At 43.8% G+C, this 17,154-nt stretch overlaps 1 protein-coding gene and 1 long non-coding RNA gene across 6 annotated transcripts in view; one reads left to right on the top strand and one right to left on the bottom strand.

Annotated features, from left to right (window-relative positions):
• Positions 1-2,647, bottom strand: LOC148109330 (uncharacterized). Its single transcript, XR_015725852.1, has 3 exons — positions 2,451-2,647; positions 1,966-2,125; positions 1-286 (listed from the first exon to the last, which is right to left on the bottom strand). It is a non-coding gene; the product is annotated as an uncharacterized LOC148109330 (long non-coding RNA).
• Positions 2,648-10,848: 8,201 nt separating this feature from the next.
• MBNL2 (muscleblind like splicing regulator 2) overlaps positions 10,849-17,154 on the top strand; it is a 154,239-nt gene continuing 147,933 nt past the window's right edge. For 3 of the 5 annotated variants that reach the window (XM_045810983.2, XM_045810980.2, XM_087865038.1), the window contains exon 1: positions 10,850-11,066. The gene's annotated coding sequence lies outside the window, so the exon portion shown is untranslated. Of the gene's footprint in view, positions 11,067-17,154 lie in introns of all 5 variants that reach the window. The other 2 variants (XM_045810981.2, XM_045810982.2) reach the window with 2 other exon arrangements.

The raw sequence follows: 17,154 nt of genomic DNA, 5'->3' as shown, positions 1-17,154 counted from the left end.
GGTGGGGGGAGGCGGGAGGCAGCGGCTGGTGAGGGGGCATCCCAAGGGGCGAAGGGGGTGCTGCACGGTCTGCCACTGTGGGAGGCTCCTCCCTGAAATTTTGAGGAACCACAAACTTCCAGAGGAGTAGAATCTTTTCGGTGTTTAACAAAAGCCAACCATTGTGCTTCTGCCTGTCTCCTCGCCTTCAAATAAGGGACTAGAATCTAGATGAACAGTAAGATTTCTTCCAGCCCCAGGATCCATGATCGTGATCTCACCATAATCCCTTCAGGACTGGACTGCTCTGCAAAATAGGAGAATTACATTTGTAAGTGACCAGGCTTGTTGGGGAGGCCGACAATGCAACAGGTCGGGGGTGCAGAGAGGGAGCTTGTGGGCATCCGCTCGGGAGATACGAGGGTGCAGGCAAGACAGTGGCAGCGATTGGAGTGAGTTCAAAAAGAACAATTCTCATTTTGTTTTGCTGGAGCAGAAAGACCTGCTGACAGAGTTCAAGATTATAATGACTCAGTGAATATTTAAACACGGTTATTTCTTCCTTTTTCATTAAGCCTTTAAATGCAGAGATCTATAAAGCTCCGAGGTTTTGAAGGTTTGAGATGTTAGAGAAAGAAACACAGTGACATGAGACCAAATGATGTAAGGTGATGACATCAGCGTCAGAATGCTGTTGCTAAGGTGAAGCTGTTTTTCTCTCTAATCCAGATGGAAGGCTCGATAATTGCCCATTTCTGGTAAAGAATATATCCATGACATGATCCCTTTTCTGTAGCAGATAAAACAAAGCCAGATGCTTTCTCTTTGCACAAATTATTTTTAAAATAAAGATTAAAATTTTATTATAAAACACAACACATGTTCTTGGAAGAAAATTCAGAACATTTTATATAAGTTTGAAATTTTTCATTTATCAAGAATATATCCTGAGGTCTAAATGGATAGCAGAATGAGATCGTTTGATGAATCAACCTGAAAAGAGATAGCCATATTTTTGAATTTAGAAAGGGCGGATAGGGAAACACCTAGAAACGAAAAGAAGGATCTGGCCCCTTATGATTGCTGATAGAGGGACGGTGGTGAGGAGTGTCCTGGGTGTGAAGAAAGAAAGACAGAAGCCAGACTGATCCGAACTGAAGAGTGGATGGTGCCATTAGTACAGAGAGAACAGGGCATCGCCAAGAAATAACTATTAAGAAACAAGGCGTAGAACTTAGTGACAAGCTGGCGGCCACCGCAGTTGAACGCAGAAGCCCCTCCCACACGAATGTCTTCTAGAGTTCTCCCTGGACCCTGGAGTTTGCATCTTCTGCATGGAACATGCTTCTGCGGAGGGCCCGTGACATACTTCCCCGACTTGGCTAATCTCTCTCACGGGACTTTCTCAGGGAGGCCTGTCCTGTCTATGTAGTTTACCCACCCCCCCTCAGATTGTGTGTTTCCCCCTTTGCCGTGTCCTGCCGTTGCTTCCTTTCCCCCCCCCTTAACACTTAACACTTTCTGATTCCTGTGTTACCTGTTCTGTTCTATTTAAAGCCAGGGAGGTGCAGTGGTAAGGAAATGACTGTGGAGCCAGCCTGTCTGGGGCCAGTGGGCTCCACCACCACTGGCTAGCTCTGTGGCCCCAGAAAGGTGGCTTGGAGGCTCAGGTAACTTTTCCCATCTGTAAGATTGGGATAATCACAGCGGGTACTTCACAGTGTTGTACTCAACACATAGTAATTGTTAAGTAAAGGCTGAATAAACAAATCGTCCCTACCCGCCCCCAACCCCCAAGACTGTAGGAATTCTGAGAAGCACTTGTCATGAATGGCATTTGGTGGAGGAAAGGGATGAGTAACAGGTTTTCTATAAATTTGTGTTTCTCTTGGAGCACAGAGTTTAGACGGGATTAAGATTTGAAAGGGTAGTGATGCCCCCAGATCACTACACAGCCACCAGGGGCCCTCTGCTGGCTAGGAATACCTGGGTAAATGGTGTCCGAGATTTGACCGAGGAAGAAGGCTGTGAAGGTCTGGTCCGGCCAGGATATCCTAGAGCCACTGGAACTCTGTGGTTCTAAGAAATGACTGGAAAGTAGCATCAAGTCATAGATGCCTGACGAGTTGTTGACAAAGTTGAGGACCTTTATAAAGTAGGAAGACAGAGCATCAGAAAGAAGATGTTGAGGTGAATGAGGCAGGCAGATAGGGGTATGGCCCAAAACACAGGGGGAAAGAAAAAAGAAAGATTTATCTTGACTAGTGTTTCCCAAAATGCATCCCCCAGAATATCATACAAGTGAGATGTTTTTCAAGTAAAAGGGTCTGTAGTAAAATAAATCCTCAAACGTGGCAAACTATACACCCTTTTTTGGAGATTCACAAAGCACATTCCCAGAATAAAGGCTCTGAGAAGTCCTTTGGTGAAAGAACATGTTTAATGGCTCTTCCAACATTTCCCGAACCTACTTGGCTGTGGATCCTTTTCTTTGGGAACATTCTGAGACGAGCATCCATAGATCTTGCTTCTGGGATCACTGTGTCATTCTTCAAGCTCCTCGGGGTCACGCCTGTGTCTTGCTCATCTTCAGATCGTCCCTGTCTCGGTTGGAACCAATATATGTCACGTATTCGATAAATCCTAATCAGATATGTGAAGAAGCGGACCCAGGTAGGGAGGCAATCCTGGGAGAACCAAAAGAGGAGGAGTGGGGACTGGGAGCTTTGGAAAGAGTTTCATCAAGGAAGAGTTTCATATAATGGTAGAAAATCAAAACCAGTTGCATTTGTTCTTTAAATGCAAGCTTTTAATCCAAGCTGCACCTGTTATTTCCCACAGCTAGTCCAAACTTTCACTTGGCGATGACGGTGTCTCCTCTAGTCAGCAAGCTCACGTACCCCCTGCTGCTCACGTAACCCCCCCACCCACCCCGCTGTCACGGGGCCTCGCCTGTGACCTCACCAAGATCACCTTTTTTCCTCAAGCCCACCTGCTTCTCAACTTTCTGGAAAAGAGGTCGTTCCTGTTCCATTAAAGACCCAGTCTCGGGAGCTGGGCTGCTCCTGGAACATCGGTGAACCATAGTCCCAGCTCTGCTACAGCATATGCCGTTGGGTGGCACCCAAGTTGTTCTCAATCCGGGGCTTGACTCTGGCCTGGTTTTCACACGCGTGACTCCAGTGACCCTGGGAAGCACTAAGGAGGTGCTCCCATGCTTGGCCTCGAACACAGTTTCTTACTCCTCCTGTACCATTGTTCAGTCCTCCCACGTTTTCTTTATTTATTTAACAAACATGTATAATCAGTCCCATGGGTCAGGTTCTATCATAGGCACTTGGAATATACCAATAAACAAAACAGTAAAAGGCCCCTGCCCATGCGGGGGGCGAGGGGTGCTTATATTCTAGTGGAGGGGATAGACAACAAGCAGTAAAAGTCGATTATACGTTATGACAAACGGGGGCAGGTGCTATGGAAAAGGAAGAAAAAGTAGATCAAGTCGTTCTCCTCTGATCCAATTGCTGCTGGACCCCTGTCCAGCTTGAACTCTCATTCAGAAGATGGGCAGGAGGTAATGGAAGAATCTTCCAAGCCATCTACCAGGAGGGAGAGCAGGCCAGCCCGCATAGCATTTCAGGTTTGGGGGATTCTCTTCTCCATCAGAAAACACCACCCCTTAATACGAAGAGGTGGAGACAGGGCCTAACAATACTCATCCTTTATTATAGGTAAAAAGTCAAATTATAGTGCATATGAAAGAAGCTTGGTAATTCCCCAGCGTGCCTAGGAAAAAAAGTAGGGATGAGCAGCAAACGGTATGTGTGGTCTTAATGAAGAGGACTAATCGGGAAAAGTCTCACCATTCCTTCCTCCTCAAGCTTATTTCCAGAATTCACTGTTTTGAAAGGCTATGGTCACTGGCAAGTGTCTTTTCCCATGAACAGCCGATGGCTTCATCATTCTCTTTGTCTCCTAGTCTCTTCTCCTTGCCCCACAAGCGTCTGAAATTCTGGAGAACTGTAAGCCTCCCCTGCATCTCAGAAGCTTGTGTTCAAATGACTTCCATTCCAGGGCTGGCATGTCCAGCAACCTTGACCTGATTTTCTTTCTGCAACTTCAAATGCTCTTGGACCTCAGGACAGGAGGCCTGATGCAAGTATTACACCAGGAAACAAACACAAAGCCAAAAGCAATGGGACAGCTGACTTCGGCCAACCCATGCCTTAGTGCATGGTTCCCAAACTGTGCTATGAGTCACCCCAGGAACCTGCAGCGAACTCACAGGGGTTCCATGAGACATTTTCTATTTCTAGGGAAAACATAGCAGTACTCTCAACATGTGTCAGACGGCGTGCAAGTTACTAATTCAAGGTCATTCAGTTTCAGTATAAGAATCATGCTACATTCCTTTCAATGATGTCATCTATCTTTGCCAAGTTGGGTTTTAGCAGTGGCAAAGAGGAAAAGCACGCACCACACAGAAATCACTGTGGACCGGGAAATGAAGAGTAGTGGTTCCAGTCTGATTTCAGGCTTTGAGAATTGTATGCAGTGCCCAATAGGCACTCACAATCCATTAATAACTCACAAGGGTTATTTAAGAATGAAATAAAAATATTGCTTTTTCTTTCAAACTTTTTGTATTAATTTTTCAAACAGCTACAAAGTTGTTAACACATAAACTATATTCAACTAAGTTGTTAGGACCTAATTACTTATTAAATACAACATTTAGGTATTTCTTTTGGCCTAGAAGCATGGTGAAAAAAATACAGGCTACCAGAAGTGCTACAAATCAGGGACGTGTGGAAATCCCTACTTTAGTGATTTTTTGACATAATCACTCTTCAGTGAGATCTCACTAGAATTCTACAACCTAAGGATGATGATAAAATCAGTCGTAGTAATAGTAGTAGCTAACATATATTATGTGCCATGTTTTATGCGGAGGTTTTCTCAGACATCATTTTATTTGCATACTTTATGCATTTTATTTCATTTTATTTTCCTTACCCTGGAAATGTTAGTCCTGATTGTTCCCAGAATCTTCTGCCCCTGGACCTATGGAGAACATTTAGGAACCAGTTGACCTTCCTTGTGATAAATTCAATTGAAAACACTATAACTTTTTTCTGACAATGATAAAACCAAGTTTTCTATTCCCTGCTGCATTTTTAACAATTCGAACATAAAAAAAAAAAAAAACCAAGCAAACCAAAAACTACCAATCTTTTCTAAAGTATGCAAACTTTCTCCAGTAAAAATCCATTGACCAAAATTAATTCAGCACTGCTCCATGCTAGGCACTGTGGAAAATACAAAAAGGTTTTAATGCATGGTCTCTGCCCTCAAGGGACTTGTGGTAAGATCTCTACATAAAACAACTAGAGGAAAATAAAGAACAGTACATACTAAAGGACCAAGCGGACTTGTGTAGGCTAGAAACAGCATACCGAGAGATTATACCGAGAGAGACAAAATTGTCACAGACTAGGCCCGTCTGCAGTGGGCCTCCCGGTCTCACTTCTCTCTTGCTGTAAACAACCTTCTCCTCCTTTCTAGCACTCTCTTCTGGAAAGTCAGCACTTCCATCTGTTCTAGGACACCTATCCTTTTCCACTCGAAGGAAGATTTTGTTTCTATGGAAATCACCTCCATTTTAAACATGATCAGAGATAATTTTCCTCTTGCCCATGAGCTTGCTAAGTTTGGTGCATCCAACAAAAGGAGTGATCCCCTAACTGCACTGTGCTTTTCAGCTTTTATATTATTTCTCCTTTACCTTCTCTAGCTTAACTTTCTTTTTTTAAAATATGTGTATAGGCTACATCCATTGTCCCTATGCCTTCACTATCACTTTTTTTATTTAAGAAAAAGAGGACTCAAGTGGGGTTGGAGAGGGGCAGAGGAAGAGAGAGAGAGAGAGAGAATCCCAAGCGGGCTCCACGTCCAGCACAGAGCCAGATACAGGGCTCGATCTCACAACCCTGAGATCATGACCTGAGCCAAAATCAAGAGTCAGATGCTTAACTGAGCCACCCATGTGCCTGCCACTTTACTATCAGTTTTTTGCTTGACCCCTGCATTTCTCTTTGCCACTATATTACTCGTGTTATTTTTAAGTTTATCCATTTAACCATTCAACAACAATTTAGTGTTTGCTATTATATCATCGCATGTTCTGGGTACCAGGGATAAACTGATGAACAAGAAAGACATGGTCACTTTTCTCACAGACATTAGTGGGGTACATAAGTAAGCAAACTATATTTATAATACACTGTGATAATTTCTATGATTAATACAATGTCAAGGGGCCAAGGAAGTCATGGCAGTCAGGGAACGCTGCCTGGAAGAGGTGATATGTGCATGGAGTATTGCTGGATGGAAAGATGTCAGATGGGTATGAAAGGAATCAGAGCTGTTTCATACAGAAGGAATCCAGGCTGTAAATTAGCAAGGGCATATCACATTATAGGGATTAAAACTGGTTTAGTAATACTGGGTATTAAGTAGGAGGCAAGTAAGTTCAAGAGGAGTGGTGAGAGAATATACTCAAGAATTAGTATATAGGCAAGGGGTTTGTCCTGAAGATAACGGGCATCACTGAGTGACTTTATGTAGATAATGGCATGATAAGATTTGTGTTTCAGTTTGGCTGTGGTATGACTGTGGTGTGAAAACTGAGGACCAAGATTGGAAGCAGGGAGGTAAAGAGAAGACAGAAGAGATGAGGACTTGAACTAGGGACACAGCAGTGAAGATGGGGAGACATCGATGAATTCAAGAGGTAGGAATCTATAGGACATGGGAGTGTTTGCATGCTGGTTGTGAGACAGAGACAGTCATCAAAGATGGTGGCTCCATTCACTAATGTGGGAAACATAAGAGCAATGTATTTCAATAGAATAAAAAATAATTTTAGTTAGGGACAAGGTGAAAATGCATGTTCTCTGGTCCATTCAAGTGATGAATTGGGCATAGAGGTCAAGAGAAAGGGATAGAGTTATAGATCTTGAATTCATCAACCTGGAGGAGGTAATTGACAACTTCTATTGGACAAATGTCTATGGTCTTGAGTCCTCTGGCTTCCTTCTTTACTTTGATACAGTTCATCACCTTCTTGACTCTTGTTCTATTTGGTTTCTCAGCATTCTCCTTTCTATTTAGTATATCATGACTTCAGTAAACATTAATTTTCTTTCCAGAGTTTCAGGGCTCCCACAACTGAGTTATAGACAGAAGGAGGAAGAGAAGAGGAAGAAGGGTTGGGGGAGGGGGGAGGAAGAGGAGGCAGATGAGAAAACGAAAAAGAAAGAAAAGTCCAGCTTGGATCTGCAGTACGTTGTATTGATCAATTCATTAATTCAAAACACATATTTATCATTGAACATCTCCTGTCACGCACCAGGCACATACTAGGTTAGATGCTGGAGAAGCAGGAGTGGCTTCTGATGCTGGCCAGCTGGTTGAGAAGATAGATCTTAAGTAATTAACCAAATAAACGTATCCCATGCCCTATAAAAAGTGCTGTAAAGTAAACAACATCTATAAAATCTTGCTACTCAAAGAGTAGTCCATGGACCAGAAGCAATACCATCACCTGGGAGCTTGTTAGCAACGCAGAAACTCAGTATCCACCCAAGAACTACTGAGATAGAATTTTAACAAGATCCCTGGGGGATTTGCACGCACATTAAATTTGAGAAGCACTGCTCTGGAGCGCACAGGTTGGGTGAGAAAACAACAGGTGGGACCTTAACTCATCGTGGGGGTCAGGGGAGGGTTCCCTGAAGAAAAGGCCTCTGATTAGGCTAAAGAGGTAGGCCAGGGCTGGATAACACAGGACCTTGTAGACCACGCTGAGAACTTTTATCTTATTCCCCAGCCTGCAGTCCATGTGGACCGAATGGCTTAAACAACAGAAAGGTACTTTCTCAGGGTTCTAGAGGCTGGAAGTCTGAAATCAGGGGGCAGTATGGTCAGGTTTTTGGTGATGGCCTGCTTCCAGACTTGGAGACTACTGCCGTGTCCTCGCTTGGGTGAGAGAGAGAAAAGATCTCATTCCCTGGTATCTTTTTTTAGAAGGGCACTAATTCCATCATGAGGGCTCCACCCTGATGACCTAATTATCTCCCAAAGACCTCATCTCCAAATACCACTCCACTGGGGCTTAGGGCTTCAACATAGGAATTTGGAGGACACGCAGCTCAGTCCATAACAAAGATTTTGAACAGAGGAATGTAGAATAATCAGAATTCTACTTTTGAATTCTTATGTTTACTGATGTGTAGAAAAGGGACTGAAGGGGTCAAGAAAATAGGCAGGAGGCCAGCTAAAAGTCTGTTTTCATAGTCATGGTGAAAGACACGGATAGCTCGGACCAAACCGCATTGGTAGAGACAGAGCGAAGTGAAACATTTCTAAATATCTAGATGCCGAACCTGACAGGCTTTGATAATGGATTTCATATGGTGTTTGGGGAAAGACGATCAAGAATGACCACCAGGCTATTGGCTTGTTCAGTTGAATGGCTAGGATACCAATTCTTGCGATAGGAATCATGCAATCAGCACGTTTACTCATGGCATGCTGCTAGATATGACGGAAATATAGAAACAGCAATAAGAGTGGCCATCATTTAGCCCATATTGATCATGTGTTAGCCACTGTATAGATGTTTTAAGTACATTATCTTAATATACCGTGCAAACCTTGCCTTCTGGGTTGGGGAGATCTGCTCATTAGGGGTTTAATGGTCTGGTAAAAGGAGCAGTGCAGCATGCTTTCAGAGGAGAAGAACATCAGAGAAGATGTTGTGAACAGAGTAGCCATAACAGAGGAAAGAGGATGTAAGCTGAGGTGTAAAGGTTGGATGAGGTTTTGTTAAGTGAAGCTCTTGGGAGTCAGGTCTAGGGACGGACTGTGGGAGCCAGGTCTCGGAGAAAGAAGCATGACTCCATCAAAAAGTTCACTTGGGGAAACAGTGTAGGAAAAGCTGAGTAGAAAGAGAGCGGGCAGATTATGAAAATCCTTGTAAGTCTGTAATTTGGATTTTAAAAGAGAAGACTTTGAATATGAAAGGAACAGGACTTTAGATGGCAGGAAAACCTGTCTGGCAACAGGGAATCTCGAACATGGGAAGGCTTCGTCCCAGAAGCCAACTTGCAAGCATTTGTATTATCTAGACAGTAGGTCAGAGTTCTGAACTAGCCCGGAGGAAAAAAATCAATGAGACCTCCTTTCATTGGATGAAGGTAGGAGAATGAGTCAAAGATGACTAAAATTTCAGCAATGAAATGAAGGGCATGGTAGTCTCATCGTCTGAATCAGGAAGATCGGGAAGAGGAGATTCGTAAACCTGTGATTGTCCATTTGCAGGCAGTATGATATTAAGTATATTGCGAGCTAAAAATAATTGTCTACCTGTTTGACCACAGGGATTATTTAAATCTTCAGTAAAAATTATAGTAGGCAGAACTCTAAAAGTTATATATGATGGATTTCCATCAGGATGAAAACTGTTGTAATCCTCATTAGAAGTATAAAATCCAAGGCGGAATAACACGATCGTCTGTTGAAGACATAACCTACACATCATATGAAACCTTGTGTTTTTAAACTGCAGTTAGCAAAATCGAAGGGAACCACTACATTCCACCTTAACTGTTACTTCGTTACAATTGCACTGAACAGTTTCTCATAAACAATAGTGCGTTGGTTCAACCTTTCAGATGAATGGGGCTTTGTTCCTGCTTTGGTCTAGTCATGGAGTCATGACACTTCATTTTTTAAATTCAAAATGTTGTGTTTCAGTGGAAGGGAAATGTATGCTTTTTGTGTTTTCCAAATGCCATATGTTTTTGTTTTTGTTTTTGTTTTTTTTTCCAGAGCATGAAGGAGTAGTGTTGACTGGTTAAAAAAAATAAATAACCCATACCAACCTTTCCGTTTCTGTTCTCCTGCTTTATCTCGGGGAACTTCAGCACCTCTAGACGACCTTTGGGGAGTGGCCCCCGATGGTGCCCCTTGGATCGTGTGCCCTGTGCGTTCCGCTGTGACTATCTTCCTGTAATCACTGCTTCATTAATGACAATATGGACCAATGCACAGTATTTGTCAACTGGTACCTGAGATCCCTGAGGATAAGGGGAAAGCACACCTAATCCTCTCAGGGGTGCCTGCCAACAGGACAAAAGGATAATGTGTAGAGAGCAGTTGTATTGTTCCGAACGCCCTAACTGAAGACCCCAGTGGTTGGAAAAACTTAGCTGAAAGCTCTAGGAGCTACAGTAATTAAGCACTGCAGTAACAGCTGTTCTACAGGGAAACTGTGTGCGAGGGGGTTAAGCGTGTTTTGATTTTGAGTATGCACTCGGGCTAACGCAGCCTCCCTCGCTAATAGAAATCATCTGTAAAACACTCTGCAAGGTACCCCCCGCCCGTGGTAGACGTGGGCTTGTTCTCCGCTGCAAAACAAATCCATGCTTTGTCAACTGGGAGGATGACTTCAGTTTCCTGTACAACCTGGATCTCTTTGGAATCTGCGGGGTTGGTATTTTCGAAAGTATTCACCGTGCAGCCGCAAGCCCGGGGCTGGCTGTCTTCAAGGGTGTTTTCTCCAGCTACCCCTCTCTGGGCTCTGCCAATTATGTGCCACTTTGTCTTGGTGCTCCGATTGCTTTCTTCCGAGAGGGAAATTCCTCTTTCATCAGTATGGATGCACTGTTTTCACACACTGCAAGCCCCGTGTTGCTGTGTCAGTCATCCTATGAGGGCCAGTTTCAGACGAGCAGGGCTGACGAACTGGCCGGCGATTGGCCGCCCGCGGCTGGGAGGGATTTGTCGGGAGGAAGGGCTGCAGCTTTTCTGCAAAACAGAGTTTAGACTGTCTTTGCTTCATCATCTGAAGGCAAAATTTTCCAGCTAGGGCAGACGGCTCTCAGAGTACAATACACAGGGAATGAGGAGTATTTACATGGAAATTTCTTCCTCGTGATGCCGCGGAGAAGCCTCGGCCGCCTGATTCTGCCAGATGTTCCCGGGGTTACTATAAACGGGAAGAAGAGGCAGAGCTAAACAAGGTAAGAGAATCATCCCCCCCCCCTTTTTTTGAATGTTTAAAGAGTTTGCTGCAGTATGCTGCATTCCATGTGTGTTGCTTCGGGAAGCCAGGGAAACCGGATTCCACTAATTCAAATGTAATACTTGCAGGGGGACCCTGGAGTTTTACGTAACATTCTGATTTGAGGAAAAGGGATGGCAATGCTTGAATCGATGCCGCCTGTCTGGGGTGAGGCATAAAACGAGCTTTTATTCCGAGAACAGATCTATTTATTTATTCAGCAAAAACCATTTGAATTCTTGGGAGCCCGTTCTTATCTTCTTGGGAGAGAGCGTTTTCACACTGCCATCGTTAACTCCCGAATAAATAAAGTTTACATTGATCCTATTATTTGAAAACTTCACGGTAAATCGTCATCGGTGGACCGTTGAGCTAAAAAAAAAAAATATGTCTGTTTATTAGAAATTAGGGACCTGCCTCGCTCCGTAATGCCACGGCTTTGAGTTTCAAAAGCACATTTTTTACCAAGCTAGCAAGAGGTAGCTTTCTGACAAGTTTTCGATACTGTAGTTCAATGTTTACGTTTCTTTTCCTGGCATGTCTGAGCCTTTGTTTCCAGCTTAAAAGTGGAACCATTATATTCAAAAGTAAAGCTGGGTTAATAATGCTTACTGCAATTATCTGATCTTTATGCATTTTTAATGAGAACACACAGCCAACAGAATAATTTAATGAGGGCAGGCTAGCTTTTAAAGCTGTGTCTCACTATGCCGAACCATATCAACTTTCTTGCCGAGAAGCAGCAGGGAGAAATGATGGAGATTTATTTTTAACACACTTGGCCCAAGAGAAGGAAATGATATATTTGTGAAAGAATTCTTTCTGCCCTTTTCCGTTTTTAAATTTCTGCCAGGCATGAGGAAACTGTGCTTTTTTGTTAGGCCTCGGAAGCATGTGTTTACAATAAATGTGTAACATTTTTAGAATAGTTAGCAAGCACTGAAGTGAAGAAAAAAAAAATCTGACTTGCCTAACCACTGCCACTGTGAATGTTATTCAAGAAACATTGCTGCCCTTTCAAAAGACAAAGGTGAAGTGGAAAGATATTTGTTAATTTGTTAATACGTGAATTTGGGGGCTAATAAAGTAAAAAAGAAAGGGGGGAGAGAGAGGAAGGCATGCTTCTAATCTTTCAATAAGATGAAGTTTCTCCAGCTCCCCTGCCTGTTTTGTGAGGGGCAGTTCAAATATTCATTTAAAGAAGGGCAATGCCACGTAGATTCTTCTAGACCCACTGTTCTTACTTTCAAGGAGAAGTGCAGGACACTAGCCCAGAACTTCTGACGTCATCCCCCAACTATTTCTGCTGTGTGTTCTTTTATTCAGGCTCGTGGAGAGGAGTATTGCTTTATGTCCTGGCCAGGAACATTCTGACTCTCACTTGGCAGGTCTGGAGTTATGTCTTCATAGCGTAGCTCGGCCTTTCTAAACCCCCCACCAATCTCCAGCATAACTAGGGCATCTTCTCCTACCTGCCTCACGTCGGGCGGGTCCGAGCAGGTTCTCTGCAGGGTTCTGGCTGCGCTGGCAAAAAGCGGCGGGGAGCGGAGCACGGCTTTGCTTCTGGTCCAACTTCCCCTTGGCACAGCCCAGTACTGCCACCTGGGTGGACAGTGCCTGTGGCCTCATTCCCAGTCCCCCTAGAGCCACTATTTAGGACCAAGATTATGCCACCAACTCCGTAGCTGGTCGTGATGGTGGGAACAGCTGCCTTTATATCAAGAGCACCGTGTCCTAGGGCAGAAGGGCTGAAGGAAGGGAAGGCCAGTCCTGTGGGCTGTTAATCCGTGTCACAGGTGGTAACCTTGGTCATAGAGATCAGGGGAAGGTTACTTTTTAACACAGAGCCCTTTAAGAGAGAATTTCCAGCAGAACAGATGGGAGTTTTCGGGAGTTCCTGGTTCTAGTTGACATTCCCTTCCGTGCTGCTTGTGTAGCCTTAATAAGCAAGCACCCACCTCAGTTTTTCCTTCTCTTCATAGAACTGAGTAATACTTGCTACACTTTCTCTCATAATTCCTGCATTTTGAGAGGCCTTGACCTTGTACCAAAAAAAAAAAGTCATCCGTCTCTTGCTACAATGAGCTATTTAAAGTACAAAGGGATAAACCTCTGTATTAATGAAACTCTTGGCAAATGCCTTAGGGTATTAAGATAGTCATATTTCCAGAGCCCTTCACTCTACTCATGCTCATGTCCATTTTCTAGGGATATTTATCCTTAGACCAACAGACAAAATTTCCAAGGTAATCAGAGTTTTGATGTTTGCATTTTCTCCATCGATCTGGTCTAATATACTAGAAGCTGTGGCAGCCAGACTATTTCCTACGTAGGCCTTGTAGTGCCCAAAGCATTTCGTGCTATTTTTGCCTTGACTTTGCGTTAAATTTGTGAAAGTGGAATGGATGAGACAGAAAGCAAGAGGAAAGGAGGAAGATATGCTTGCAAAATATACTGGTTATGTAGCTTTCCTGGTTAACAGCCTGCCTCCTCCCTGCTAGTTGTTTTAATTTGCTGTTGCTATGGTGAAAACAAATCAATATCACATGGCTACCAGCCAGTCCCGCGCTCAGGGAGCGCCATCGAAATTCAAGATCAGGTACTCAAGATTCCGAGCAAGAATTGGGAGAAGAGTGTTTAGATTTGAGTTGAAGAGAATTCCTGGTGGTAGATGGACTAGCCTCAATCTCACATACATTTTCTCTCCCTTTCTTCCTGCACTTTATTACCGATAACAAGAGAAGATGGAGAGGAAGGCATAGTGATTTGTTTACATTTTCCGAAATGACAAAACATATCATCAACATAGAAGTAGGTTGGTAACATTGCAAGGGGATTCTGATTAATGAAAGGCGGTACAAACGCGGGGCATGTTGGTTGTTGAAGACATAGTCTGGGGGCCTTTCATATCTCCAGGTATAGCTGCACGTGAGAGCTGACAGGGTCAGAAACAGTTAACGGCTGTCGTGTCAGGCAGAGAAATCTGGCAGCTCTAGGGAGCAGGTGGGCAGTGGAGGCGAGGGGCATGGCAGAAGGGCAGGGAGTGTAAACCATCAACTCCAGGCAGGAGCAAAGTCAAGGGGAAGCCATAGGGCCAGAGTCGGGCCAGGTGAGCACGGAACCCCAGGGGCAGAGCAGAACAGGGTAAAGGGCACTTAGCTCTTTTCATGAAGTCTGCCTGAAGGACTATCAAGGAAAGAGAGGAAGGGGCCTCGAAGAGAAGCTAAGGGGTCAGGCACCCAGGCATCCTTTCTGGAATGGTCAGCTGAATTGGGTGGGCAGAGATGCGCCTGGCCGTGTGGAGCCAGGAACTTGATATTTCATGCTTCGGTTTCTCTTGGAAGAACGAGGCAGAAGGACTTAGCTGGGCTTTGTAAATTAGTTACAATGCTGTATTCTCTCTCTCTCTCTCTCTCTTTAATTTTACTCAGCTCGGTTGATTCTTATATTTTGTTTTGTAATGTGCACAGACTGTGGGCTGCAGCCGTGGTAATATTTGTAGTACGGAGTCCGAGGTGGCGTCATGGCTGGGTCTGCATCAGGCCTGTGCCTCCAACTGTTCCACGTTGTTTAGCTGGGGTGAGTCCCGCCTCTGTTGCTGAGGGTGAAAACAGGTGTGAAAGGTAGGGCCCTAGGGTTTCTTTTGTGAACCTGAGCCACAGGCCGGTGGACAAAGTTTCAGCTGGTCTGCTCCCCTCGACATGGCAGAAATGCTTGGTAATAAAAGTGGTCCCACCGACTTACCTTAGTGCTCTGTCAAAGAGTGCATTGTCTCGGAGATGCGAGGGCAGTCTATCCCATCAATCAGTCAACAAGTGTTTATTAAACACCTCTTGGGTTCTCTAGCTTTTGCTCTTCGGTTCGAACGAGTCCATTGCCTAATACCTGACTTAGTGTGCGTGCAAAATAAAGGTCAGAAAGAAATGATGAAAAATTGTAAGTTTTAAAGACTTTAATAAGAAGTGTATTGGCTAACGTTAATTTCACATTAACTATCAGGCATTTATTATAGGTTTCAGACAGTCCTTGGTGTCTGGGGGGAGAATAAAGGGAGGAATTTTGAGTTTTAAATGTCTACATATACTTTCTTCACCTCTATTGCACTTCTCAGCAAAAATGCTGTTTAAATAACATTATGGCGATGTAAGAGGAACAGCAGACATATGAGAATGCTCTGAAAAATCCCAAATATGAGGCTGCTGAGAGCAATCACCAGTCTCAGCCAGCCGAGATTCAGTCCTGAAGGGACTGGGGAACATGGACGCGTCATCTAAAGAGCCTTAAACACCAGTCACCGAGAGGAAATGCTAGACCCTCTCCCACACTCCCGAGCCTCGGGGTACCTGGGGAGCCCCTGATGCAATTATCTCGGCATTCCCAATCCCAGCAAGGAAACCTGATTCCCGACCCTGGAGGATTAAACATCCTCCCCCCCACCCCCGCCACCTTTTTCTCCCTTAAAAACAATTACTTAAAAAAAAAATCCATTTCCCCTTTTAAACACAACTTTTTTGCTGTTGTTGTTGTTGTTGTTGTTGTTGTTTTACCCTAACATCTCTCTGTATTTTCTGGGTGTGGACAAGCTGCAAGGTTAGGGACCCAGTTTGGGGAGAGCCAGGAGGGCAGACCGAGGACGTAAATGAGCCTAAAGAAGTCTTTTTAGTTATGAGTCTTGGCAGGCAGATGGGCAGTGCTAAGGGTTATGAGTATCTATGCAAGCTGGCTGCTGTAAGAGCTTTGGGGGTGGTGAGCCCCCTCAGAAGACAGAGGGAGGAGGCAGGAAACACCCAGCAAGGCAGGTCCTGGGTCTTAAGCATTTGCAATCCACAATCCCCGGGAACAAGAGACTTACAAACAAGATAAGAATAGGTCAGCACACAACTGTCTGCAGAAGGATAATTAACATATGTATAGTTTCTTACACTTTACAGAGGACTTTCACAGACATTATCTCAATTAACAGTTCAAAAAGAGGGTTTAAAAACCGGGAGCCTAAAATTAGAGCACTAGGTAAAGCTCCTGGAAGAGATGAATTACAACCCGGATTTAAAAAAACAAAACAAAACAAAACAACTTTATTCATTTTTATTTTGTCTGTGGTTAGTTGAATTTTGAAGAGCAGGAAAAACTTCTGAGTGTCCCTGGTACGTGTATGCATGTCACTATCTCCTGTCCCCACAACTTTCCTGCACAACCCCTTATAACCAGTACTGGAGGCAGCCGAGTTGCCAAGGCAAAGCAAGAAGAGAGCTTAATTGGCTTTGCTTTCTCAGCTCTGACGGCTCCGAAGGCATCAGGGGATAGAACTTGTCCTGGCTTCATGCCCCGACCTAGCCACACAGCAGCAAGGGGAGTGTGGCTGTGGATGGCAGGGCGGTGCTTCTAGAACATAACGTTCATTAATGGTTGCAAATGGCCTGCAGACCTGGGAAAAACCAAAGTCAGGAATGAAAACAAATTTTAAAATATTCCATTTGCCCATGAGAGCATCTCATTGAGTCCTCCTATGCCTGCAGAGGTCAGTTATTTTCAGAAATCTCAGATATACCTGATATCGTTTACCTTATAATGCAAAAATGCTGGGTGTAATAATAATAATAATGTCTTACATGTATAAATCATTGCGATTTTTGTCATCTCTTTAATGGTCATTTTTTGTCCCCATTTTATGAGTTAAACAGAAACTGAACTTGAGAGAGGTGCAGCAATGTGTTAAAAAATTTCAGTAGCCAAAAAGCAGAAAAGCTAGTCCTCAAAACTATGGGAATCTGTGCCCATGACATTCAATGAGATGAAGCAGTCTTTAAATGAAATCACCCTGCAGTCTGACTTGGAGTTTTCTTGTAATGGATGTTGCATGGTGGATAGAGCCCAACCCAAGCGATTTTGGAAAGACAGTAATGGTTTTAATTAAGATATTGAATTATTTTAAAAATCTATAAATTTCTGGCATCCTGGATGCAAGCTTCAATTAATCAACTGAAAAGTATCGGTGAAGCGTATTTTATATCAGTGATTTACTACTTGTAATTTTAGATGCTCTGGTA

This window comes from Ursus americanus, chromosome 10, assembly GCF_024610735.1.
Source record: "Ursus americanus isolate L20-20 chromosome 10, mUrsAme1.1.p, whole genome shotgun sequence".
NCBI lineage: Eukaryota > Metazoa > Chordata > Mammalia > Carnivora > Ursidae > Ursus > Ursus americanus.
The sequence above is the reverse complement of the archived record's forward strand: the minus strand, read 5'-3'. Positions and strand labels throughout refer to the sequence as shown.